This window comes from Dipodomys merriami, unplaced genomic scaffold (assembly GCF_024711535.1).
Source record: "Dipodomys merriami isolate MVZ:Mamm:240054 unplaced genomic scaffold, mDipMer1.0.p SCAF_432, whole genome shotgun sequence".
Taxonomy (NCBI): domain Eukaryota; kingdom Metazoa; phylum Chordata; class Mammalia; order Rodentia; family Heteromyidae; genus Dipodomys; species Dipodomys merriami.
In genome coordinates this window covers 86458-112797 of record NW_027205960.1, presented here as the reverse complement: position 1 = coordinate 112797, position 26340 = coordinate 86458, and the positions used below count along the sequence as shown (strand labels likewise).

Genomic DNA, 26340 nt, shown 5'->3' with positions numbered 1-26340 from the left:
CACCTTCCTAGCCTGAGCAAAAGCATTTTATTTTTGTGCATGTGTGTATTTGTTGTTCTTTTTTCATTAATGCCCAGTATGAGCACAGCCACAATTTTTGTTTTCTCTTTCACCATTTCATGTCTTCTTTAGAGAAGGTTTCATTAGATGTTCCTTCCCACCACATTCGTCCCCTTTCCTGCAGCCCACAGTAACTGCTGGGCCTGCGTGGGTCTATCCTAGGAGGCCTGTGTGAAACACAGACCAGAGTGGACACCTGCCCTTCTGTCTTTAGCCAGAAGGCTCATGAGGCTACTGTGACCACAGCTGCATTCTTCCAGCCAGACAGTCTGCTCTCACGTGTATAGTTGGAGCTAATTCAAAGTTGGGAATATGTCTGCTAAACATAATTAGGGAACGAGATAGGGGGTGTAGGGCAGGGGCTGTGAATCTAGGAGGGTCTGGGAAGTGATGAATGGTGTGAAATGGCAGATGGTTCACCACGACAGAGGATGAGAGGGGAATCTTACCCAGGGCATTGATGGTGTCCAAGGGCATCTTGGCAGAGGGCTCCAGGTCCCCAATGTTGCCATGGATTTCCTCCCAGGGCAGTGCACTGGTGGGCAGTCCTCCCTGGAGTCCTGCAGACTCCAATCTGTGTCCCTCCTGGGCTGTTTCCAGCTAGGCAATGGTAGGCAAGTGTGTTCCCCCTGCTGGAGCCTGCTTGGGATCAGGACATGGCAGTTAGCTAAGGCTCTCTGAATGCCATTTCTGTAACCTGCTGAAGGCTGTCTGGAAGGAAAAGGGGACTACTGATTTTGGAACCCATTAAGTTTAATAGGGAAAAGTGAAATGCCAGCTTTTCCAGGGTTATTTTTTTGAAGGTGGCATTTCTACTAACGCCTGGGATTCTGGGTCAAATTAGTGGACCATTTCAGCCACCAAAAGATGAGTTTTTTTTTTTTTTTTGTCGGTCATGGGGCTTGAACTCTGGGCCTGGACGCTGTCCCTTAGCTCTTCAGCTCAAGGCGAGCTCTCTACCACTTGAGCTACAGCCCCACTTCTGCTTTTCTGGTGGTTTATTGGAGATAGGAGTCTCACAGTCTCTCCTGCCCGGGCTGGCTTTGAACCGCGATCCTCAGATCTCAGCCTTCTGAGTAGCTAGGATTACAGGCGTGAGCCACCATTGCCTGGCGAAAATAATGACTTTCAAACCGGCACAGGCAGAGTTCCCAAACCAGAAGGTTTCCTGCTACGAATGTCGTGCCTTGACTGCCTTTCTCCAGCAGCTGCTGATTCTCCACCGGCTCTCTCTAGGCTGACCACCACAGTTGAGGATGTCTTGGGGAGCAGAGATTGTGACCTCGCCATCTGCAACCTGTCAGCTGTGAGCAGAGACAATTCCCAGCACTTGCACTGGAATCTGGGAGATTCAGAGACCTGGGATGCCTCAAGGATCCTGTCTCTGCAACATGAAACTTGGGGGCCAGATATAGTGGACCATCCTGTCTGCCCCAGGGAGTGGAGAGGAGGCCCCTTGAGCCTGGCATTCACCTCACAGCAACTATGTTCACACCTGAGTGGGGAATGGAGTGCCACAGAACTGGTAAGTGGCTGGACAGAGATCTTTGAGAAGATAGACATCCCAGAGGCCCTGGAGTCCAGTGAAGACCTCATGGCTCTCGTCCTTGAAACCAAAACAGTTAAGTCCAGTGGCACCAGGAGGGTGGGAAGAGGAGGAGGGAGAACTGTTGGAGAGGTACATCAGGCTTTGCCCCCACCCAGGATGCTTACCTGAATTAGATGGGACTTTTCTGTAGTATTGTCATAGACAGATGCTCATTTATTTATCCAACAAACCATTACAGTGTGTGTCAAGCCCAGGGGGACGGGGGCGGGTCATACACGATGAAAGGTTCCAGTGCTGGTTCCACAGCACATGAAGAAATCTTGGTTTGAGTTGGATACCATTGCTTCATACCTGTCATCCTAGCTAAAGAAAGCGTATAACACTCTTATCTCCAACTAACTACCAAAAAGAAAATGCCAGAAGTGGATGAGTGGCTCAAGCCATAGACTGTTGGCCTTGAGTAAAAAGGCTCAGGGACAGCACCCAGTCTCTGATTTTAAGGCCCAGGAGTGACACAAAGAGAGGACAGAGAAAGACAGGAGGGAAGGATGGAGGGTGAAAAGAAGGAAAGGAAGGAAGAAGGAATCATGCAGGCCTTGGTTTGGAGTTCCGGGATCAAGGGAGCCAACCATTCACAATCTCTGCGGGGACAGTTTCAGAGCCTGAAGCCAGTATGTAGGAGCAAGCCACAGTCCCCTTGGCAACTTCACGACATCCAAGATCTGAGTTGTTTGCTTACTGCAGAGGGAAACAGCCTGGTGTAGACCCTAGGGCTCAGGGTGTGTCACCCAGTTACAATCTCCCCTAGCTCACTGAGTTTTTTTTTGGTCAGATAAGAAGAAAGTGTCTAAAAGCTAGGGAGGATAGGGAGAGGGAGTGTCCAGAGGGGGGTGGCAAGAGATAACCAGGAAGATGAAGAGGGAGGATGATCCCAGATCAGGTGTGCCAGGCCATTGAAGCCATGACCTCACCTGACAACCTAGACCATCAGTGATAGAGCCTTCAACCCAGCCACATCCCTATTAAAAGTCCTAGCACTCTGGGTTCACCCTTGACGACCTCGCTGTCGCCCACTGCAGGATGCCTGTGCAGTACATCCTTGGGGACTGGGACTTTTGCTGGCTCAATCTGAAGATGACACCCCCAGTGTTCATTCCTCAACCACAGACAGAGGAAACCAGGCCACTGGCACAGGACAGCCAGGGAATGAGGGAAAGAATCAGACACATGTTGCTCTAAGACTTCCTCTAGTGGACTCTAGGGCCCCGTGAATGCCATTCTCAGAGTTAGAGTTGGGTCTCCTTGCTGGCTCAGCCTTTAGTCTAGATGGAAGATGTGGGATTTAGAGAGGGCGGACTGAAGGTCGAGGCTGGTGAAAACACCAGAGGCACTGGGCTCTGAGCTGCATTGTTTCTTTGAGGATACTCACAACCCAGGATCATTCCTGAGGTGGATCAGCCCTTTTCTCCTCCTGAGATAGAGGCACCTAGAGCCCGCCAGTCTGCATCCCTTGGCTGAGAATTCATTCATTCCAATATCCTTTGGTTTGATAACTAGATCTCACCTGACTGCCCAGTGTCAAGGCAGGACAGTGAGAGATCTTGAGTCCTTGATGAGGTCACGGGTTTCTCAGTATTAGATTGTACTTGAATGTCCTGACTTGGTGCATGGTCAGTCCCATCTAAGACTGCCATGACCTAGGACATAGAATTTAGAGACTCAGAGCACAATGGGGTCTATTCTGTGAGTCTTGAGTATTATGTGTGAGCTTTGAGCTCCGATGTGCTCACCTGCTTCCCTTTCTTGGGTGGATTTATGCTAGAAAAAGTTTAAAACTAGGGCCTGGGTCCCATTCCTTGTTTTATGCTCAAAGCTAGCACTCTACCATTTGAGCCACAGCTCCACTTGCAACGTTTTTGGGTGTTTAATTGGAGATAAGAGGGTGGCATTCAACTGCAGTCCTCAGATCTCAGTCTCCTGAAGGGATAGGATGACAGGCATAGAAAAGCATCTTTGGCTGGGTGCCAGTAGCTCATGGCTGTCATCCTAAGTACTCAGGAGCTGAATCTTAGGATCACTGGTGAAATCCAGCTTGGGCAGGAAAGACCCTCAGACTCTTCTCTCCAATAAAGCACCAGAAAAGCAGAAGTGGTGCTGTGGCTCAAGTAGTAGAGCACTGGACTTGAGCTGAAGAGCTCAGGGATAGAACCCAGGCCCAGAGTTCAAGCCCCACAAACAACAAAAAAAAAGAAACTAAAACATCTTTGTCTGCGAAGGACGGTGGAGATGTGTTTGTGTGTATGTGTGTGGGAGGTGTGGGGGTGGGTAGACATTTATCGCGCAGCTCAGTCATCATATTAGATGGATTGTCCCAAACTCTTAGTTCATGGCAGCCAATTCTTGACCACAGGTGGAGCTCTGGGTTGGATGTCAACCATCGGACCTCAGTCTCCTCATAGGACAGTTGTGAGTAAATAAGGGACTAATACAGAGGGATCTCTGGAGCAGGGCCAGGAACAGAGGGAGCAGGTGTCAGATACAGTTCTCAACAATTCTGTGAGCATATGACAGGAAGTTGCCGGGAAAGGGCTCAGATGGGGTCTGTTATAAATCCTGCAACAGGTATGGGATCATGAAACAAAATGTTGCTGTCTTTCATCATTACCCTATCACCATGAAGAAGGGATCCTTCACTCTATTCATTTTTCCAGCCAGGTAACCTATTCATGATCGCCAGCTGACAGGAATCTTGGCCTGATTTCTCTGCCATGCTTCCTATGACAGTGGTTGTTATTCAGTCCACTTCTTGTGGTGGGAAGTCCACTTCTTGTCTTTTGTGGGGCTTGAATTCTGGATCTGGATGCTGTCCCTGAGCTCATCAGATCAGGGCTAGCACTCTACCACATGAGCCACAGAATCACTTACCATTTTCTGTTAGTTCTTTGAGGATAAGAGTCTCACAGATATTCCTCCTGAGCCAGCGATGAACCAAGATCTTCACATCTCAGCCTCCTGTGTAGGTAGGATTATAGGTATGAGCCATCAGCATCTGCCTTAAGTGTAATTCTGGCCCTCTGTCTCTGTCTCTGTCTCTGTCTCTGTCTCTGTCTCTCTCTCTCTCTTTCTCTGTCTCTCTGTCTCTCTGTGTCTCTGTCTCTGTCTCTGTCTCTGTCTCTGTCTCTCTGTCTCTGTCTCTGTCTCTGTCTCTGTCTCTGTCTCTGTCTCTGTCTCTGTCTCTGTCTCTGTCTCTCTCTCTCTCTCTCTCTCTCTCTCTCTCTCTCTCTCTCTCTCTCTCTCTCTCTCTGTCTCTGTCTCTCAGGAATTGGTAGAATGAGTGTTGGAGGAGGTGGCCCAGCATCCCCATGTGGCTGGAACCCAAGGTGGCCCTCTCATTCTGGAGGTTGGCTGTGGGTCAGGAGCTGTTTTGCTCAGCCTGTTGAAGCAGCTTCATGAGGTAAGCCCCTCTGTACCCTGGCTAGACCATGACGGTTATTCATTGTACATCTCATGAGTCCTTCCCCACATCCCTCAGCTACACCGTTGAAGGAAAGTGGATGAAAAGGTGTCACCTTGTCCCCCTGCCCAGCACAATCCAGGGCCTCTGACCTATACCCCCACCTATCTGACAAGACCCTGGCTATAAGACAATAAAAACACTCCAAGTGTACTACCCTTTGCTCGGGAGTGTTGTTTCGGTTAGCGGGCGGAGTACAGAGGAAAGACCCCAGACCTGATTCCTCCCGGGGGGACATTTGTTCTCATGACAGAGCCAAGTCATTGCTGTTGATAAGGACGAAGCCTCCATCAGACTGACCCAGAACAATGCCCAAAGATAGGTAGGCTATTGAAGTATCAAACCCACTCATATCTGCTTCCTAATCCCAGCAAGGAGGTATAGTGTGGGTGGCCTGCCCCTGGGCCTAAGGGATTATAATTGGATGGTGGCAGTCAGGAGCTCATGGCTCCCACCCATCATCCTGGCTCTTTGGGAGGCTGAGGTCTGATGGTTGTGGCTCAGAGTAACCCGGGCAGGAAAGTGCGTGAGAATCTTATCTCCCATAAACCACCTAGCTCCCCAAAACCACACACAAAAAAGCCAGATGTAGTGCTGAGACTCAAGTGGTAGAGCCTCAGCCTTGAACAAAAGAAGCTAAGGGATAACACCCAGGCCCTGAATCCCAGCCCTAGGACTAACACAACAATGAAATAAATGAACAGTGTCCAACTTTTATCTGACTTCCAAGAAAGATGTATTCAGTTTTCTCGCTGGTACATGTAGCCAAAGTTAAGGGGCTCCCTTTGATGTTCCCCTAACCGTCTCCTTCTCTCCTTTATCTGTCCAGGCTTTATCTATTGCAGGACAGAATTCAGATCATCCCCCTGGATGTGACCTTAGGTACCCTCCCCCATCCACCTCCCTTGGGGTCAGGATCCTGGATGCATTCCCTGCTGGGAGGATGAGGCACCACAGAGATGAGGGTAGGTATCCTCAACACTCACCCACATACACACACACAAACACCCCTAATCCAAATCAGACTAGCCTTTTCCAAAGACACTTTATCTCCTTGGATTAACTGACCTAGGAGAGGAATTTGATCCCCTGTAATGATTATTTTAACTTGGGCTTGCTAGTTGACAGGAGATAAACAGAAGCAAAAAAATCCAAAAAGCCTTTGGTGCCCATCACCTGGGGCTCATGCCTGTCATCCTGGCTACTCAAGAGGCTGAGATCTGAGGATCATAGTTTGAAGCCAGCCATAAGCTGGAAAGCCCATGAAACTCTACTCTCCATAGAACAACCAAAATGCCAGAAGTGGAGCTGTGGCTCAAGTGGTAGAGCACCAGCCCTGAGCAATAAAACTCAGAAAGACGGCTCCCAGATCCTCAGTTCAAGCCCACACAAAGAAATGGCCCTGTCATGTTGCCCACAGATTGCATAGGCCTTGAGCCCCATCTCACGGAGTGTGATACAACACCTGCCCCTGGGTGGTGTATCAGGACCTTCACAAATCCGGTGGTGGAATCCATGCCTTCCCCTTCGTGCATTCTCAACCCACACTGGCTGGAAGTCAGAGCCTGATAAGACTGGCAGCCTGCACAGCGGAGAGGCTCCAGCTTTTCCAAGGTGATCAGAAAGGGCTTCTTGGAGACAGCACTTGAAAAGGGGGTCTTGCTTAACAAGGAGGATCTGAAAGAAGCGCAGAGAGCAAAGGTGCTACAGATGATGGGCAACATAGCAGAGCATGTTCATTTCCAGCCAGGGCTGCTGGTGAGAGACTTGGTATAGATGCGCGAGACTGTCCCAAACAGGCCTGAAGGGTCACAGAAGAACAGCTCTCTAGGGCTGGGATTTTGTCTTAGAGGTGGAGGGATCACCTAGCACATAGGAAAGCATGGGTTCGATTCCTAGGTCCTGCATACACAGAAAAATCTGGAAGTGGCACGGTGGCTCAGGTGAAAGAGCACTCCGCTGGAGACAAAACAAGTCAGGGACAGAGCCGGGCCATGAGGTCAGGCCCCAGGGCTGTCACCATAAAACAGTTCTCCCAGTGCTCACAGTGACCTTTGTGGCAGGTGGATGGCTATGCCGTGAAGCTCTTAGTAGATCCACCCATGCTTTGTGTCTCCTCTGACAGAGGGAAGCTGCACAGTCCTTCTTACCTGGGCACCCCTGGGCCCGCTTGTCAGCAACCCTCCCAATGTCTTCCACCAGGACATGAAGCAGCTGGCCCCAGAAGTCCTCAGGTATCGGTTGGGTGGGGCACGGAGACATAGGGCATGCCCCAGAACTCCTTGTGGGTCCGATCTGCCCAGGAAGACCAGCAAATCTGGAGGAGGCAGATGGGAGCATAGAGGGGGTTAGTGATGTGGAGGGGGCCCTTTAATCCCCATGGCTCCACCCATATTCTAGCATCCCTTTTCTGTCCCTGAGGGAGGTAGAGGCGTGTCTAGGTGGTAGTGTCTAGAGAAGGACTAGGTGGAAATTCTGCAGGACTAAATACCTTAAGCCATGAGCCAGTGGCTCACACTTGTCATACCACACCTGTCATCCTGGCCACTCGGGAGGTTGAGATCCACAGGATCTCATTTCCAGCCTAGGCAGGAAATTTCTTCCAGAGCCTCATGTCCAATCTCCAAGCGGAAGTGGCACTGTGGCTCAAGTGGTAGAGCACTGGCCTTGAGGAAAATTAGACATCAGGGACAGTACCCAAGCCCTGCATTCAAGCCCCTCAACCAAAAAACCAAAACCAAAACAAAAACAAAAAAACCTAACAAGAAAGAAACACACTCCTTCCTTGCTTGCAAGAGATGGTGAAGTAGTAGGGTTGCTGTGGTTGTGAGACCAGATGCTGACCTCACAGTACAGACATTTCTAATAAGTCCCCAGATTTACCCCAGTGTGAAGCCATAGGGTGGGTGGTGCCTTACCAAGAACTCCAGAGGTCATGGCCTGTGGTAGGCAGGGAGTGGGTGAATGGGAGCAGGGGTGGAATGGTAGTGTCAATTATATGCTCTCAATCTGTGGAAGAATGGTTTTGGATGCTGGTGACCAAGTCTGAAGTGCAGGGTTAAATGTGTTTTCTGTTTTGATGAGTTGGGTTTTCCCTTGGTATAAGAAGGTGGCTGCAAGGAGGCTGCAATGCTTGGTAAGAAATGTATGCATTATCCTGCCCATGTAATTGTAGCCCCCCTGTACAGTATGTTCTCAAATAAAATAAAATACAATTAAAAAAAAAAAAAAAGAAGGTGGCTGCAGAGGAGGCGACAATGCTTGATAAGAAATGTACTCCTTATCTTGCCCATGTAAGTGTAACCCTTCAGTACAGTATTTTCACAATAAAAAAAGAAAGAAAGAAAAGAGCTGAAGAAAAAAAAAAGACGGGTGTATCCGGGCGCTGCCAGTGGTTCATAACTGTCATCCTAGCTACTCAGGAGTCTGAGATCTGAGGATCACCGTTCAAAGCCAGGTTGGGCAGGAAAGTCTGTGAGACTTTATCTCCAATGAACCACCAGAAAATTGGATGTGGTGCTGTGGCTCCAGTAGTAGTGTGCACACTTTCATCTGAAGAGCTGAGGGTCTGCTTGCTGACCCAAAGTTCAAACCCCATAACCTACAACCAAACAAAAGATAGCTGAATTTTCTGCATAACAGTGTGTACAGTAGAAATGCCATGATGTGTTGTGAACCATTGCAGACATGTGAGAGGCTCTGAGTTTTGTCTACATTGGCTCTGATGATGGTAGTGCCATCATATCTGGAGTGGAATATTCAGGGTTCTCAGGGACTGCTGAGGCTTTGGGCTACCACTGTATATGTCTGTTTGTTTGTGTATCTTTTGTCTGTGTGTATCTGTGTCTCTGTGTTTGGATGTAGAAGACCCGGGCCTTGAACTCAGGGCCTAGGTGAAGTTCCTATGCTTCTGTGCTCAAAGCTAGAGCTCTAACACTTGAGCTGCAGCTCCATTACTAGCTATTTGGTGGTTCATTGGAGATAAGAGCCTCACAGACATTTCTGTGCTGGCTGGCTTTGACCTCAGCCTCCTGAGTAGCTAGGATGACAGGTGTGAGACACCAGTGCCATATTTGTGTGTGTGTGTTTTCCTCATCTCTCTGTCCCCTTCCTGGGTGCCTGTCTGCCTCTTTCTGACCTCAGATGGTGCCCCTCCTCCACACCGACCTTGCCTTTAGCCTCCTATCAGGGTCTACAATGAGTCCTAAATTACCAGAGCCCTGAGTTCAAGCTTTTCTTTGGGGCGGGGCCCAAGTCCAGCTGTCCAAATCTTTGGCCGCCTGCAGGGGATTCTGGGTCAGCCGGGGCAGCTGCAATAAAGTCTTGCCTGTCTCTGGGTGGGGAACTCAGACATGGGATGTCCTTCCCGTTTCCTCAGCTAGACCTCTGGCTGCATGTCCCTCTCAGAAGGCTGGCAGTGAGTGGGGGAAGGAGGTTGCCGATGACTCTCACCAACTCCAGCTTGATAATGGACTGAAGGCCGCCCAAGCAAGGAGGATTCCGGGCTACTTTGGAGGTGACGCCAAGGTGGCTTGGAAGTGTCTGTTGGTGTCTAGGAAATGTCAACATAGTTTATCTCAGGCAAGTCTATTTTCCAGCCCCAGCTGGCCCTCTAAAATCCTTCTAGAGAATTCTAGATGCCCAGAATACAGAGGCACAGACTTTAGATTCCAGAGCCAGGGAATTGGGGGAGGAGAGACTGGTATGGCCAATACTTCAATGTTCTGGGGCATTAGCCTTGACCTGGGTATGCTCCCCTTGTGTACGTTCACGTCTTAACCCAGAGCTGGCCAGAAACAGGCCACTTGTGGTGGTGCTGTGGAAGTGGCAGGAGTGGAAGTGAGATCTAGGATCATCAACATCTGGATTTATGGCGTGAGGAGGGATGGGAGGGCAAAAGGTCTCTTTAAAAACAACTCTTAGAGCTGGAACTCAGGCCCTAGGCACCGAGCTTCCTTTGCTCAAATCTAACACTCTACCACTTGAACCACAGCTCACCTTTCATCTTTTTTAGTAGTTTCATGGAGATAAAAGTCTCACGAACTTTCCTGCCTGAGCTGTCTTCAAGCTGCCATCTTAATAGCTCAGCCTCTTGAGTAGCTAGGATTGCTGGTATGAGCCACTGGCACCTGTTAATGATGTTAGTGTGTGTGTGTGTGTGTGTGTGTGTGTGTGTGTGTATGTGTGTGTGTGTGTGTGTGTTTGTGTGTGTGTACCATGGCTTGTACTCACAGCCTAGGTGGTATCCTTTAGCTTGTTTGCACAAGGCTCATGCTCTACCACTTGAACTACAGTAGCTCTGCTTCCCAGCTTTTTGGTGATTCATTGGAGATAAGAGTCTGCCCACCCAGGCTAGCTTTGAATCTTGCTTGATCCTCATGTGTCAGCCTTGAGTAGCTAGGATTATAGGCATGAGCCACTGGCATCCAGCTGCAAGGATGTCTCTTCATACTGTCTTCTGTTCTAACAGCTGTCTCCTTGCTCTGGCCTAGATCTCTGATCTCCACATCAGCTCCCAGCAGCCCTTGACTGTGTGGAGAACATAAAGCTCAAACCTGTCAAGCATCCAATTTCTATGTCCTCAGGGGAGGGTAGGATTCCTCTGAAGCCTGGAGGAGTAGGGGGAGGGGAAGAAAGGTTAGCTGTAGCTGGGTGCTAGGCTGGGAGAGCGGTACACTGTCTTAGCCAAGAAGGAAAGTGTGGCTAGATGTTAATATCTCATGCTCTCATATTCCTAGCTCCTCAGGAGGCTGAGATCTAAGGATTGGCATTCAGAGGCAGCCTAGCTCACATTTTCTTTTCTTTTTTTTCTATTTTTTTTAGTATCAGTGGGATCTTTTTTTCTGTGTGAAAATTCTGTACAGAGGGCTTACAATTACATGGGCAAGATAATGAGTAAATTTCTTATCACCAGCTAAATTTTCTAAAGTGTGTGAGACTCTCCTTTCCCAATAACCACCTGAAAGCTGGAAGAAAAGCTGTGGCTCAAGTGGTAGAGTTGCTAGCCTTGAATGAAAAAAGTGAGGGACAGAGCTCAGGTCCTGAGTTCAAGCCCTAGTACCAAGATGTGCCCATGGACACACACACACACACACTCACACACACACACACACACACACACACAGAGGAAGGTAGCAATGATGAGCTGAGCTAGAACTGGGGGCAGTCCAGAGGCATAGTCATAGTAAACTCTTGACACATAAGTTATTTCTCCCCAACTCCTTCTTGGGCTGAGGTGTCTGGGCCATGACTGTAAGTCCCATGGAACCTGCACCTCCATCCATGCATAGGGTACAGGACCAAGGGAAGAACACGATAGATGCTGGTTTATACTCAGTACATGATTGCAGACCTTCATCTGCCACTTAACAGTGGTGACCAAAGCAGGGATCTGAGCCCTGGGACTCGGGATAGCCACTACTACAAGCAGCAGGTAGTCAGCTGTGGATTCCTGAGCCTACAAGTCTTTCATGAGCCCAACTCAACACTCACCCAAGGTGTGCCTGACAAATTTGCCCCCATGAGTAGGCATTACCTGCTGTGCCATCTTGCAGCTCTTGCCCCTCCTGACTCAGAAACTTGGTCTAAAATATTGAATTACTGCTCAGATCCACACTGCACCCATGACAGATGGCATTCTGATGACCTGGCTGATGACTTCCAGGCCCCAAGGCTAGAACCTTCTCTGATACTTTGGCCCACTCTGTAGGCAAAGGCTCCCAAAGAGGCTGCTTTCAAGACTTGTAGGACACCTAGATATTGGGAGACCCTTAGTGGTCCACTGGAAATTACTCTACCTAGAGCCACAGAGTGAGGTTCAAGCAGGTCTGGTGGGCCTTGAACTCTGGGACTGGGAACTGTCCCTTCAGCTCTTCAGCTTACCACTTGAGCCACAGTACCACTTCCAGTTTTCCTGTGGTTCATTGGATATCAGAGTCTCTTGGACTTTCCTGCCCAGGCTGGCTTTGAACCATGATCCTCAGATCTCAGTCTCCTGAGGAGCTAGGAGGATAAGCATGAGCCAGCAGCACCCAACTAATTTGGACTTTCACCACAGTGGACTAGGAACTCCTGAAAGCTTTTCTTTATTTTTTATGTGCCAGTACTGGGGCTGGAAATTAGGGTCTGGGCTCTGTTCTCTAATTTTTGCCTCAAGGCTGACACTCTACCACTTGAGCCACAGTTCCATTTCTGGCTTTTGGTAGTCCATCGGCAAGAAGAGTCTCACTAACTTTCCTGACCTGAGCTGGCTTTGACCCAAGACTTCTGATCTCAGTCATTCATTTGAGTAGCTAGGATTTGCAGGTGTCGAGCCACCACTGGCATTGGGCTAGAAGCTTTACTTAAGCAAGTGTTCTTCCCTGCATTTGCCCTGACTCCTCCATGTAAAGGAGGCCTGAGGGTCAGGAGCTGTGAAAAATAGTCTTCCAGCCACAGGAAATGGCTGGGGTCCATGATGAAAAGCCAAGCTCATATTCCCCTGGGCACCATTCTGGGACCTCTAGCCTCTGCCTTCCCTGTGACTCAAGTACAAACCTTGACCCAGCCTTGTATGTCCTGCCAGATATGTCAGAAGCCACAGAACTTTCATTCCACCCACACCACCGATTCTACACCACACATCAGGGAACTTTGTGCATTGTTGTACCTTCTGCCTGTGGCTCTCTATCTTGTTCCACATCTTAGAACTCCACTGGAATTTTGGCACTGGTTATATCACCTCCAGGAGCAAATCTTTCCTTCCCTTCTCTCTCTTTATTTTTAATATTGATTTGCTAGAGATGGAACTTGTGCAGGGGGCTGGCAAATGCTCTGGCTTGGTGTGTGTGTGTGTGTGTGTGTGTGTGTGTGTGTGTGTGTGTGTGTGTGTGTGTTTGTGTGTTTGTGTGTTTGTGCCAGCACATCATCTTAAATATACTTGGAACTCAAGAAGTTAAATCCCCCAACAACAAATCCTGAAAGAAACAATTCCCCAACAAATAAGTGGGCAAAAGACTTAAAGAGAATCTTCTCTGAAGAGTAAAGAAGGATGGCCAATAGACACATGAAGAGATGCTCAACCTCCCTACCCATAAAAGAAATGCAAATCAAAACAACATTGAGATACCACCTCACCCAGTTAGAATGGCTATAATCAAGAACTGTAATAACAACAGATGCTGGAGGGGATGTGGACAGAAGGGAACCTTACTGCATTGTTGGTGGGAGTGTAAATTTGTTCAACCACTTTGGAAAGTAATATGGAGGTTCCTCAAAAGACTCCACATAGAGCCCCCCTATAACTCAGCAATCCCATTTTTGGGCATTTACCCAAATGTTTACAAACAAGACCACACTAAAGCTACCAGCACGACTATGTTTATTGTAGCACTATTTACTATAGCTAAGATATGGAACCAACCCAGATGCCCCTCAGTAGATGAATGGTTCAAGAAAATGTGGTATATATACACAATGGAATTCTATGCCTCCATCAGAATGAATGACATTGCCACATTTATTCGAAGTGGAAAGTCTTGGAAAAACTTATATTATGTGAAGTAAGCCAGGTCCAAAGAAACATAGGTCCCATGGTTTCCCTTATTTGCAATATCTAGTATATGTCTGAGTCAAGCAGAAAAGGTCAGTTAAGGTGAAGTTAGCGAAATGAACCTTAAGATATGTGCTCAAATGTTTTTTTCTTTCTTGTGATTGTTTCTAACACATTTATAAGACTATTTCTTTGTTGCTTTGAATGACCCTCCCCCACAGTATAACCCATGCTTTCACTGTATTTGATGTCAGTATAATTTGTGGAGGGGAAGGGGAAAAACAATTCATTTAAATAGGGATACATGTGGACCCATTGCAACAATGAGGTGTACAAGTCATTTTGTCAATAACGAACTTCACAACTTTGGTGCAGGGTGGCAGGGGTGAGTGGGGAGGATTGGGTGGGGGCGGAGGGGAGGATGGGAAGGGATGGGAAGGGGAAACAAAGGAGGAGGCTACAATGCTTGATAAGAAATGTACTCATTATCTTGCCCATGTAATTGTAACCCCTCTGTACAATATATTCACAATAAAAAAAGGAAAACAAGCCGTGCACTGGTGGCTCATGCGTGTAATCCTAGCTACTCAGGAGACTGAGATCTGAGGATCTCGGTTCAAAGCCAACCCGGGCAGGAGAGACCGTGACACTCCTATCTCCAATAAACCACCAGAAAACCGGAAGTGGCGCTGTAGCTCAAGTGGTAGAGCGCTCTCGTTGAGCTGAAGAGCTGAGGGAAAGCTCCCAGGCCCAAAGTTCAAGCCCCACGACCGACCAAAAAAAAAAAAAAAAGGGAAAATATATGAATAAAACAAAAATGCAATAAATAACTACAACAAAGAGGACATGGACTCAACATTTATACGTAAGTACAAATCATACCTTTACAATGTATATAAATAGAAGGTTTCCAGGGCTGGGACTTGAATTCAGGCCTAGGGACCAGCCTTATTTTCTTGACTTCAAGCATGGTGAGCTTCCCCTTCATCCACCGTGCTTCAGTTACCCAGGCCTTAAGTTCAAATTCAAAGGTAGGAGAAAAGGCGTGAATTGCAAGCCAGGGACCCTATTTTTTTTTTTTTTTTTTTTTGCCAAGCACGGTCTTGAACTCAGGTCATGGCAACAGTGCCTCAGCTTTCATCACCATAGGCTGGGGTGCAGCCGCTGAAAACACAGCCTATCCTGGGATCCTAGAACTTCAGGCCTTGTGCAGGGGGGGGGGGAAATGCACAGAAAAAAAGTGGTGTGATGGCGTTTTTACATTTTCTTCCTTTGCACTATGGCCATCTGGGTCTGAGTGATCTGACTCCAAAGGATACTTCACCTTGCATTGATGAAGGCTTGCAGGCTACTGAAGAAGCCATAATCCCGACCAATGATTAGCCAGGCACCAGTGGCTCTCAGCAGTCCTCCTTGATACTTAAAAGGCTGTGATAGGAGGATCAGGGTCAAAGTCACCCTAGGAAGTAAAATCCTTAAGACCCCTGTCCAACCTCAATGCCAACAATGCAAAAGTAGAGCTGTGTGGCTCCAGTGGTAGAGGGCTAATCTTGAGCAAGAACAGCTCATGGACTGTGCTCAGATCCTGAGTTCAAGGTCCAGGTTTGGCAACAAACAGACATACACAACAATCTGTGCAGCCATCTGGCTAAAGCAGGTCTCCCTCTTGTCCCCAACTGGATTGTACAGAGTTTCCTGGTGAAGGGGCTGCTGTCATCTTGACTCTGTCCATTCTGTCTGCATCACAGGATTCCAGGCACACCCCCATTCTTTCATGGTTCTTTTTGCCCAATGGGATACAAGAATAGTGGCCACGCCCACATTCCATGCTTCCCAGTTACACCTGGATTCCCTCTGTTGGTTGACACCAGCAGTTGAGGAAGGTAGAGGTGGCTGAGTGGTGAGCAAGAGACTCCAGGTGACTTTGAGGTAGAGTAGGAAATGATGTCCTAGTCGGTGAGTGGGAGAATAGAGGATTTCCTAGAGCCTGGGAATGTGGCCAGCCCAACTTTCCCATCCCATTGCTCAGATGTCTGAAACAATAAGAATCAATGAGAGAACTGTGGGCAAGAAACTGCCACAAGAACACCAGCAGTATCCTCCCGACAGACCTGAAACATTCAAGAAAACAAAGAACACGAAAAAGGGAGGGATCCCCAAGATAAACACCACTGGGGACCCAGATTGAATGGAGAGTCCGGCCAAAGGTGATGTCGACCATGGGCCTACCCTGCCTTTGGACACAGTCACAGCCACCAGGGTCCAGAGTGTCAAGGGTCCCAATACCACCAAGGATCCACAGAGGTGCTACCTGCATGTGGTGCCCACCCTGGACAACAGAAAAGAAGAAACCAGGCACTCTTTGCCAAGATCCTACCACTGAAGCTGGGAAAGACAGACCCGCAGGGTCAATGGGAGTAAGAGAGGGAGAAGATAGCCCAGATACATGCAGCAACAAAAATGGAGGTATAGATCCAAAAGGTACCCATACAGCGGTTGGTTTCAGCAGAAAGCGATTTACAATGTGTACTGGCCCAAGTGCAGCAGACCACTGATGACAGAGAAAGGGAGCATGAAGCTCTCACCAGCTGCCTACAAGCTACAGAGTGGCGTTTGGCAGAGCTGGAGATAGTGGCTTCTCTGGTCACTGCTGCAAAGGAGAAGACCAAAATGTTCCTCACACAGCTGAATGATGTGATCCTTCAGCTCGAGGAAAATACCAGAAACTCTGATGACCTGGAGCAAGTGAACACAGAGTTGCAGGAGAAGGTGGACGTGCTGTAGATACAGAGGAGCAACATGAAGAAGAGAATATGCAAGTTCCAACAAGCGCTGGAGGGCATTAGGTACTGAAGATGGAGTTGAATAACCTGGAGGAACAACTTCACATCCAGGTCCAGGAAAACCGGTCTCCGTCTTCAGAACGTGGAGCAGCAGGAGCAACTGCAGAGACTGGAGGAGAAAGCCTAGGATCAGCAGGAGACCCCTGAGACCCCACGATGTGCATGTGTGTGGGATAGACAACCGGAGGAAAAGCTGGCCCTGCTGTGGAACGCTCTCCACAGGGTGAGCACTGAGAAGGAGGAGCTCGCCAGCATCCTGGACTCAGAGCAGCAGATGAAGAAACATCTGTGGGAGCAGTAGGACTGTTCAGAGAAGAAGATAGAGAAATGGATAGTGGTGGCTGAGCGAGAGAGAGCCAAGCAGCTCAGGAGCAGCAGGAGCAGTCCCTGGGCCAGTGCAGGAGTTCAGAACCTCCTGTGAATGGCACATTGTCTCGAATGAGCGACTGTGGTCTGAGAAGGAGGCCCTGCAGCAGCACTTAGAGAGGCAGATCCAGCTGCTGGAGCAGCTGAAGCAAGTGAAGGGCTCAACAAACTGGAAGGACCAGGTGGTGTCCCCGAAGTGGCAGGACACTCTCAAGTGCCTGGAAGCCACCAGATCACAGGAGGAATGCCTGCAAGCCCAGCTGAGCTTCCTGGCTTTCCCTGGGGAAGGGGAAGGCATGAGCCCTGGAGAAGCAAAAGTTAAGGAGGTGAATCCCCCCCCACCCCATGTGACCATCACACAGGATGGAGATGTTCCCCAGACCAAGAGTGATATGGCTCTGAGAGTGCTCTTGGAGGATGAGATCCACAGGGGGAAACTCCTGACCCAAGAATGGTGGGCTAGCTTCAGGCACCCCATGGCCAACCCAGCAGCTCAGGGCCAGACTGAGCTGGAGCCACAGACCCTCATCCATGACCTGCCTGATGAGGTGGACTTCCAGAGTCCAGCAGGTGAGCTCCACCATTGATGCAGCCAGCTGTTGGCACACATCCAAACTATCAAGGAGTCCCTCATGGTGTGTAAAGAGCAGATGTTGGTCCTGAATGAGCTATGTTGTGAAAAAGCCCAGTGCATGCACTGGCTGTCTCAGGAGAAGATCGAGAAGAGGAGAGTGTTGTGGAGCTGCTGTCACTCCTAGAAAGGGAAAGCACAGACAGCAGTTTCCAGATGCCAGCACAGGCTGAGCCTCCCATCCCCCTCCCCAACACTGCTTCAGAAGCAACTTGAAGACAGCATGGAAACTGCCAGAGGAGAGGTCAGGGTTCCCGACCCCATAGTGGACTCCCCCAAGGAGCAGGTCCTGCCCCAGATGCCCCACATCCAGATCTGCCCACAGCTTCCAGGCTCAGGGGAGGAGTGCTTTCTCACTTTCTCCGGTAGGCTGATGCGGATGATGACTCTCTATGTGACATACTGACTCTCAAAAGCGTTGGCAGCCACCAGAAGTAGGTGACTAAATGGCTTTCTCTCAGGCCTCCATCTGCCGGGCAACGGGAAGGTTAAACTGGGGGTAGGGTAGGGCAGAGGCTGAAGGGAGTGGGCCCAAACTGAAGGGACATCTAATTGCCTATTGGTGGCCCATTGGTGACTTCTGGCATGCTAGGCAAACACTCTACCACTGAGCCACATTCTCAGCTAGGATGATTTTTCCCCCTCCCAAACCCATATGGCCATTCCTCAGATAAATAGGAAGTAGGGGCTAGGATGAATATGAAGCACAAGTCTGGTTCACCCCAAAATATTCCCATGCCTCCTCTTCCCACACCCTGAGTTGAAGCTTCTCTTCTAACATTGAGGGATGAGAGAGGGAGAGGGGAGTCCCAAGAAAATACCAACAACAGTGGCCCCCTGAGTCCCACATCCTTCCCCACACAAGTGGTCCTCCAGATTCTGATCTTACCTGACTCAATGTAAAGTCTAAACTGTCTCCCTACCACTGCAAGGCTCAGGATGAAATAAAAGTCAGCCCAGGCCTCAGCCCACAGGCAAAGTGGAAGCTCCTAGTCCCAGACCTACTTCCACCTCTGACTGCCCCTAGTTAGGCCACACCCACCACTCACCACTATGATGGTGGTGATAACCTCATGGATAGATTCCAGGAAGAAGGTCTATGGCAAAGAGCAGAAGCATCAGGGTGAGCAGGGCAGAAGGAGGTGGGGTGATTGCTCTGGGATCTTCCTTGGAGCCCTCCCATCCAGCCAGACCCATGCTGACCCAAAGCACGGACAAGGCCAGGGGGTGAGACGAGATGGAGGAGCACAGGACTAAAGGAGGTACTGCTTTGTCTTGGAGGACTTGATTAATTCCAATTATAATTAATTCCAATTATATTTGGCCCATGCCAATCCCAAAGACATCATGCAATGCCTCTCCGTGTTGTTGGTCGTGAAGGCTGTCCCTGAGCTCTTTTTCTCAAGGCTGGCACTCTACCACTTGAGCCACAATGCCATTTTTGTTTTCTGATGGTTCATCGATAAGAGTCTCATACACTGTCCTGCCCAGACTGGCTTGGCACCATGATCCTCCAGATCTCAGCTTCCTGCGTAGCTAGAATGACAGGCATGAGCCACCAGTGCCCAGTATGTGATGCCTTTTGAAGGCATCTTGGCGAGTCTGTAAAGGAGCCCCAAAGGGCCTGGATAGACGATGACCCAACCAAGGAGCCGGGATGGGGGAAGGTTGACCTTCTAGCCATTCTGTTCCTCCAAAATTGAAGATGCCAGGTGATGTTGTATGCACCAAACACCTGGCCCAGCAGCCACCAGGCTTAGTGGGGGAAAAAGTAGAGAATACCCAAAGACTGCAGTGTAGAAATCTCTGATTTTGCATTCATGTGGTGTGTGTGTGTGTGTGTGTGTGTGTGTGTGTGTGTGTGTGTGTATGCAGCCCCACTTCCTTTTCGATGGTTAATTGTAGGTAAGAGTCTCAAGGACTTTTCTGTCCAGGGTGGCTTTGAATCATGATTGGGGGCCCCAGGGAAGCAAGAGTAAACACAAGTCGCAAGTACAATCCCTATTGTGGGCCACTCCTGCCCCCTAGTGGCCACACATGGAACATGCGGTCTCATGCCATTATCCTCTAGAGTTCAATTTGGGCAAGTTACTAGGGCCAAGCTGACTTTTGCTTACCCAGATTGCTGATGCCAGAGCAGGTCTGTTCCACCCTAGGCCAAGAGAGCTACAGGAGGCCCAGCTTTCCAGGGACACAGGGAAGGGAGAGGTCAGCTCCAGGCTGAGCTAAGAGCCTTTGCCCACAGATACCCTAACTTGGCCTTACTTATCACCATAAGACCTGTCAAAGAACAACCCCAAAAAACAAAATTGGATCTGTGCCTCAAAGTGGTAGAGCTCTAGCATTGAATCAAAGAGCTCAGGGACAGGGCCCCCAAGCTTTGAGTTCAAGACCCCCAGTTGACTTCCCTCATAAAACACAGCTTGTCTAAATGTGAACTGGTAGGATTTGTGAAATGTTTCTGAAGAATGGTGATACTGAAGAAAGCACCCTAATTCTAATGACAGCTGAACTTGTGACATACAGCTATGTGCTGAGTCCTTCACAGGGCGTTATTTACTGGGTCCTTCCCTCATGAGAATTATATGCTGAGTCCTTAAAAAGATGCTGTTTGCTGAGTCATACCAAAGGGTGCTATGTGCTGAATCCCTGAGAAGAGTGGGCCATCCTGGTTTTTTTTAAAGGGGGCTTTTTGCTGAGTCCATTACAAAAAGTATTGTACTCTGAGTCCTTCAAAAGTTGTGGTGTGCTAATGCATCCTAAAGAGTCCTGCTATGTGTGAGCCTTTGAGAAGAGAGGGATGAAGTTTATTTTGAGTGCTGTGTGCCAAGTCCTTTCCATAGGGTGCTCTGTACTGTCCTTCAAATGGTGCTGTGTGCTGAGAGCTTCCACAGTGTGGTATGTGCTGAGTCCTTCAAAATTGTTCTGTGTGCTGAGTTTACCTAAGGAAGCTGTGCACTGCGTGTTTTACACAGCGTGCTTCAACACAGATTGTGATGAGTCCCTGGTAAAGAGTGCTATGTGCTGAGTGTTTCAAAGCATGCCATTCACTGAGTCCTTTACACTGTGGGCTATAGACTCCCTCCTTCAAAGGGTGCTGGGTAGAGTACTCAGCATACTACATGCTGAGTCCTTCAAGGGGAGCTGTGTGCTGAGTCATTTACACAGGGTGGTTTGTGCTGATTTTGGAAGTGTGCTGTGTGCTGAGTCATCCCAAAGGGTGCTATGTTCTGAGGCCTTGAGAGGTGGTTATCCCCAACAATCACACAGACACAAACACAAACACACATACACACAGGAGTGTCACCATGCAACTGCTTGGTGTGTGGAGTGGAGGGGGATGGAGGAGAGTCTCCTCCGGCGGTGGGGCTGAGGGGAGATTCGATCCCCTGGGCCGGTACTGGGGGTGGGGGTAGTTTTGAGCTGAGGTAAGGCTGCAATTGCCATGGTCTAGAAGCCTCAGGGCCCAGTCAGGGCTGCAATTGTGGCCAGGGGTGGGGGGTGGAGCCCAGGGGAGGAGGGGGCGGGGCCCAGGAGCACACTTTGGTGGCAGCAATGGCCAGGAGCTCCAGGGGCAGCGGTGTGTGTGCAGCAGGGGTGGGTGGCCAAGGAAAGGAGTGTGGGGCAGAGAGAGAGCTGGGAGAAGAGCGAGCATGAGCACTAGCACGCGTGGAAACGGCTTCAGTGGCTGGCGGTTGCTCCGCTCATAGTGTGGGTCCTGGCCGGGAGTGCAGAGCATGTGGAGCTGCATGGCAGGCACATCGCCACACCCAGCCCCTCGGAGGCGCCCAGCCATGGTGGCCCAGAGTCTGAGGTCCCAGTGTGGGGAGCACGGCAGAGGCAGTGGCTGCTGAGGCGGCGGCCGCCACAGATTAGGAGGCCGCTGAGGCTGCGGTGGTGGCTGAGGAGGAGCAGAGGCTGCGCACAGCTACACCACGCGCCCGCGCTGGGTTTCAAACATGGCGCTGCTGGCTGGGACCCGTGGAGCCTCTAGCAGTCACCTGGCGGAGATGTTGCGCCCCTGGCCTGCTGGTGGCCCTGACGTGGTTCCAGCCCTCGGTTCTCAGACTCCTGGCGCCACGCGGAGTCGCAGCCTACAGCTTCTTCCAGCAGCACACGTGAGTGGCCGACCTGAGCTCCCGCACTCCACAAACCCCCTGTAAACCCCGTCCCCCACTCTACCCTTCCTCCCCACCCTCGAGGACCCGGACCCTTGCCTCTTGCCTCCCCATCCTGCCCTGCCTGCGCCTCCCCCGTGCCCCACAGTCTGTCCTGGCTCTGCCACAAATGCATCCCAGAGGTGGGGGGTGGAGGTGGGTGTCCACCTGGAGATCCCACCCTCATCCCTAGTGGACAGTGTTCCAGGAAAAGGGGAGCTGCAGGGATGGGGAGGAGGGGGCACCACAGAACCCCTGGCCTGGAGCAGTGGGAACCACACAGCTGTGCATCTGCACCCTTCCTCTCCCTGGTGGGAACCTGGTGGCTTTAGTCAGAAGTGGGGAGCTGCACCTCCACACCTACCTTCTCGGTTCTTTTCCCTTTTGCTGGGCAGGAGTTGTTGGATGCAGAAGATAGAACCCGTTGTTGTGTGAGCCCTTGTCTTCTGCGCTCAGTCACCCTTTCACCTGAGGTCATTCCCAGAAGAGCCCACTACAGAGATGAGGGCACTGGGGTCAGATAGAAGGTGGGTATTTGGGAGAAAAACACACCCCCTCTGACACACATATAAACGGCCTGTACCCCCAACCCCAGCTGTCAACAGTTCTGACTGGGTGATCACATTTCCCAGTTCTGCCAGCTTCTGCTAGTGCTACCAGTCCATCTAGTCTCGTAGTCCTCACCAAGAATTTGCCAAGTTGCCCAGAAGTATGTAGGAGGGAAGTAGGGAGTCCATCCATGTATATAGCCTTTAGGACCCCATCAAAGTCCCCAACAACGCCCCCACCCCAGGTCAGACACCTTTCTGGAGGCACCTGCTTTGTTTTCTGTCCAGGCTCTGAGAAGCCACATGTCTCGGAACTCCTTCACCCAGCATCCTGGTCCAGGGTTTTGGTGAATGGTGAGTCAAGGCTTGTTGTTACCAATGGGAAGGGTCTGGCCCGTCTGCATTATGAGAGCATTGTTCCCCTTGGGTGAGATCCCTTGGTTCTGACAAGGGAACCCCTGTGCTCCAGCTAGTACATTGCCCAGGTGAGAAACCAACAAACTCAGGAGAGACACTGCTCTGAATCTGTGTATATGTGTGTGTGTGTGTGTGTGTGTGTGTGTGTGTGTGTGTGTGTGTGTGTGTGTGCGAGAGAGAGAGAGAGAGAGAGATATCATCTTTCTCATTGTACAGTCACCTTGTCTAAAAAGAGCAAAAGCATTTTATTTGTGTGTATGTGTGTATTTGTTATTCTTTTTCAATTAATGTCCAGTATGAGCCCAGCCATAATTTTTGTTTTCTCTTTCACCGTTTCATGGCTCCTTTAGAGAAGGTCTCAGTAGATGTTCCTTTCCACCTCTTTCTTCCCCTTTTCTGCAGCCCACAGTAGCTGCTGGACCTGCGTGGGTCTCTTCTAGGAGGCCTGTGTGAACCGCAGACCAGAGTGGACACCTGCCCTTCTGTCTTTAGCCAGAAGGATCATGAGGCTACTGTGATCACAGCTGCACTCTTCCAGCCAGACAGTCTGCTCTGGTGTGTATAGTTGGAGCTAATTCAAGGTTGGGAATGAGTCTGCCAAACATAAATAGGGAATGAGATGGGAGATAGTAGGGCAGGGGCTTTGAATCTAGGAGGGTCTGGGAAGTGATGAACGGTGTGACATAGCAGATGGTTCACCACGACTGAGGATGAGAGGAAAATCTTACCCAGGGTATTGACCATGTAAGTGGGCATCTGGGGAGGGGGATCCGGGCCCCCAGTGGTGGCGTGGATTCACTCTAGGGGCAGTGCACTGGTGGGTAGTCCTCCCTGGAGTCCTGCAGACTCCAATCTGTGTCCCTCCTGGGCTGTTTCCAGCTGGACAATGGTAGGCAAGTGTTTGCCCCTGCTGGAGCCTGCTTGGTATCAGAACATGGCAGTTAGCTAGGGCTCTCTGATTGCCATTTTCTGTAACCTGTTGTATGCTGTCTGGAAGGAAAAGAGGACCACTGACTTTGGAACCCTTTAAGTTTGATTGGGACAAGTTGAAATGCCAGCTTTTCCAGGGTTTTTTCCTTGAAGCTGGCAATTTCTACTAATGCTTGGGATAATGGGTCAAATGAGAAAGACCATTTCAGCCACCAAACAATGATATTCAAGCAGTACAAGCAGAGTTGCGGAGCCAAATGGTCTCCTGATATGAACGCCGTGCCTTGACTGGCTTTCTCTGGCAGCTGCCGATTCTCCTCCGGCTCTCTCTAGGGTGATCACTACATTCGAGAATGTTGTGGGGAGCAGAGATTGTGACCTTGCCATCTGAAGCCTGATTGCTGTGAGCAGAGACAATTCCCAGGACCTGTACTGGACTCTGGGAGACTTAGAGACCCAGGATGCCTCAGGGATCCTTTTCTGCACCATGAAAATTGGGGGCCGGATATGGTGGACCATCCAGTCTGGCACTAGGGAGTGAAGAGGAGGCCCCTTGAGCCAAGCTTTCAACTCAGGACAACCTTGTTCACAGCTGAGTGGGGAATAGAGTGCAATACAGCTGGTCAGTGGCTGGACAGAGATCTTTGAGAAGATAGGCATCCTAGAGGCCCCAGAATACAGTGAGTACATGGCTCACGTCCTTGGAACCAAAAGAGTTAAGTGCGGTGGCACCAGGAGGGTGGGAAGAGGGAGGAGGGAGAACAGTGGGAGGGCTACATCAGGCTTTACCCCCACCCAGGATGCTTACCTGAGTTGGATGGGACTTTTCTGTAGTATTGTCATAGACAGATGCTCATCTATTTATCTAACAAAACGTTACAGTGTGTGCCATTTCCTGGGGGGGAGAGAGTTGGAGTCATACAAGATGAAAGGTTCCAGTGCTGGTTCAACAGCACATGAAGAAATCTTGGTTTGAGCTGGATGCTGGTGCCTCACACCTGTCATCCTAGCTACTTAGGAGGCTTGAGACTCTTTATCTCCAACTGACTACCAAAAAGAAAATGCCAGAAGTGGATTAGCAGCTCAAGCTGTAGACTGTTGGCCTTGAGTAAAAAGGCTCAGGGACAGCACCCAGGCTCTGAGTTCATGCCCAGGAGTGACACAAAGAAAGGAAAGAGAAAGAGAGGAGGGAAGGATGGAGGGAGAAAAGGAGGAAAGGAAGGAAGAAGGGAGCATGCAAGCCTTGGTATGGAGTCCCTAGATCAAGGGAGCCAACCATTCACAATCTCTGTGGGGAAAGTTCCAGTGCCTAAAGCTAGTGTGTAGGACCAAGCCACTGACCCATTCATGACATCAGCAACTTCATGACATACAAATCTGAGTGGTCGCTGACTGCAGAGGTAAACAGCCTAGGGTAGACCCTAGGGCTCAGGGTGGGTCACAGAGTTTCAATTTCCCCTGGCTCACGGAGTTTATTTTCTGGTCAGATAAGAAGAAACTGTCCAAGGGCTAGGGAGGTATAGGCTGAGGGAGTGTCCAGAGGGGGGTGGCAAGTGATTAGCAGGAAGATGAAGAGGGAGGACAATCCCAGATCCAGATCAGGCCATTGGAGCCATGACCTCAACTGACAACCTAGACCATCAGTGATAGAATCTTCGACCCAGCCACATGGCTATTAAAAGTCCTGGCACTCTGGGTTCACCATTGAAAACCTGGCTGTCGTCTACTGCAGGATGCCTGTGCAGTACATCCATGGGCACTGGCACTTTTGCTGGCTCAATCTGAAGATGACACCCCCAGTGTTCATTCCTCGACCAGAGACAGAGGTAAGCATGCCACTGGAACAGGACACCCAGGGAATGAGGGCGAGAGTCAAACCCGTGTTGCCCCCAGACTTCCTCTAGGGGATTCTAGGGCCCCCTGACTGCCATTCTCAGAGGTAGAGGTGGGTCTCTTTGCTGGCTCACCCTTTAGTCTAGATGGCAGATGAGGGAGGGGCCGACTGATGGTTGAGGCTAGTGGGAAATCAGGAGGCACTGGGGTGGGAGCAAGGTTGTTTCTTTGAGGATACTCACAACCCAGGAACATTCCTGAGATGGATGAGCCCCTTTCTCCTCCCTGAGAGAGAGGGACCTAGAGCCCTCCAGTCTGCATCCCTTGGCTGAGAAATTCATTCATTCCCATATCCTTTGTTTGGATAACTAGATCTCACCTGACTGCCCAATGTCAAGGCAGGACAGTGAGAGATCTTGAGTCCTTGATGAGGTCACGGGATCCTCAGTATGAGATTGTACTTGAATGTCCTGACTTGGTGCATGGTCAGTCCCATCTCAGCCTGCCATGATCTAGTACATAGAATCTAGAGACTCAGAGCAGGATGGGGTCTATTCTGTGAGTCTTGAGTATTATGTGTGAGCTTTGAGCTCCCGTGTGCTCACCTGCTTCCTTTTCTTGGGTGGGTCTATGCTAGAAAAAGCTTAAAACTAGGGCCTGGGTCCCATCCCTGGTTTCATGCTCAAAGCTAGCACTCTACCATTTGAGCCACAGCTCCACTTGCAACGTTTTTTGGTGGTTAATTGGAGATAAGAGTTTTCAATGACTTTGCTGCCAAGGGTTGCATCCAAGTGCAGTCCTCAGATCTCAGTCTCCTGAGGGGATAGGATGATACGCATAGAAAAGCCTGTTTGGCTGGGTGCCAGTGGCTCATGGCTCTCATCCTAAGTACTCACGAGCTGAATCTTAGCATCATGGGTAAAAGCCAGCTTGGGCAGGAAAGACCCTCAGCCTCTTCTCTC

The 26340-nt window shown here is 50.0% G+C and overlaps 1 pseudogene; it reads left to right on the top strand.

Annotated features, from left to right (window-relative positions):
• Positions 1-520: 520 nt before the first annotated feature.
• LOC138807767 (MTRF1L release factor glutamine methyltransferase-like) lies at positions 521-16797 on the top strand (annotated as a pseudogene).
• Positions 16798-26340: the final 9543 nt, after the last annotated feature.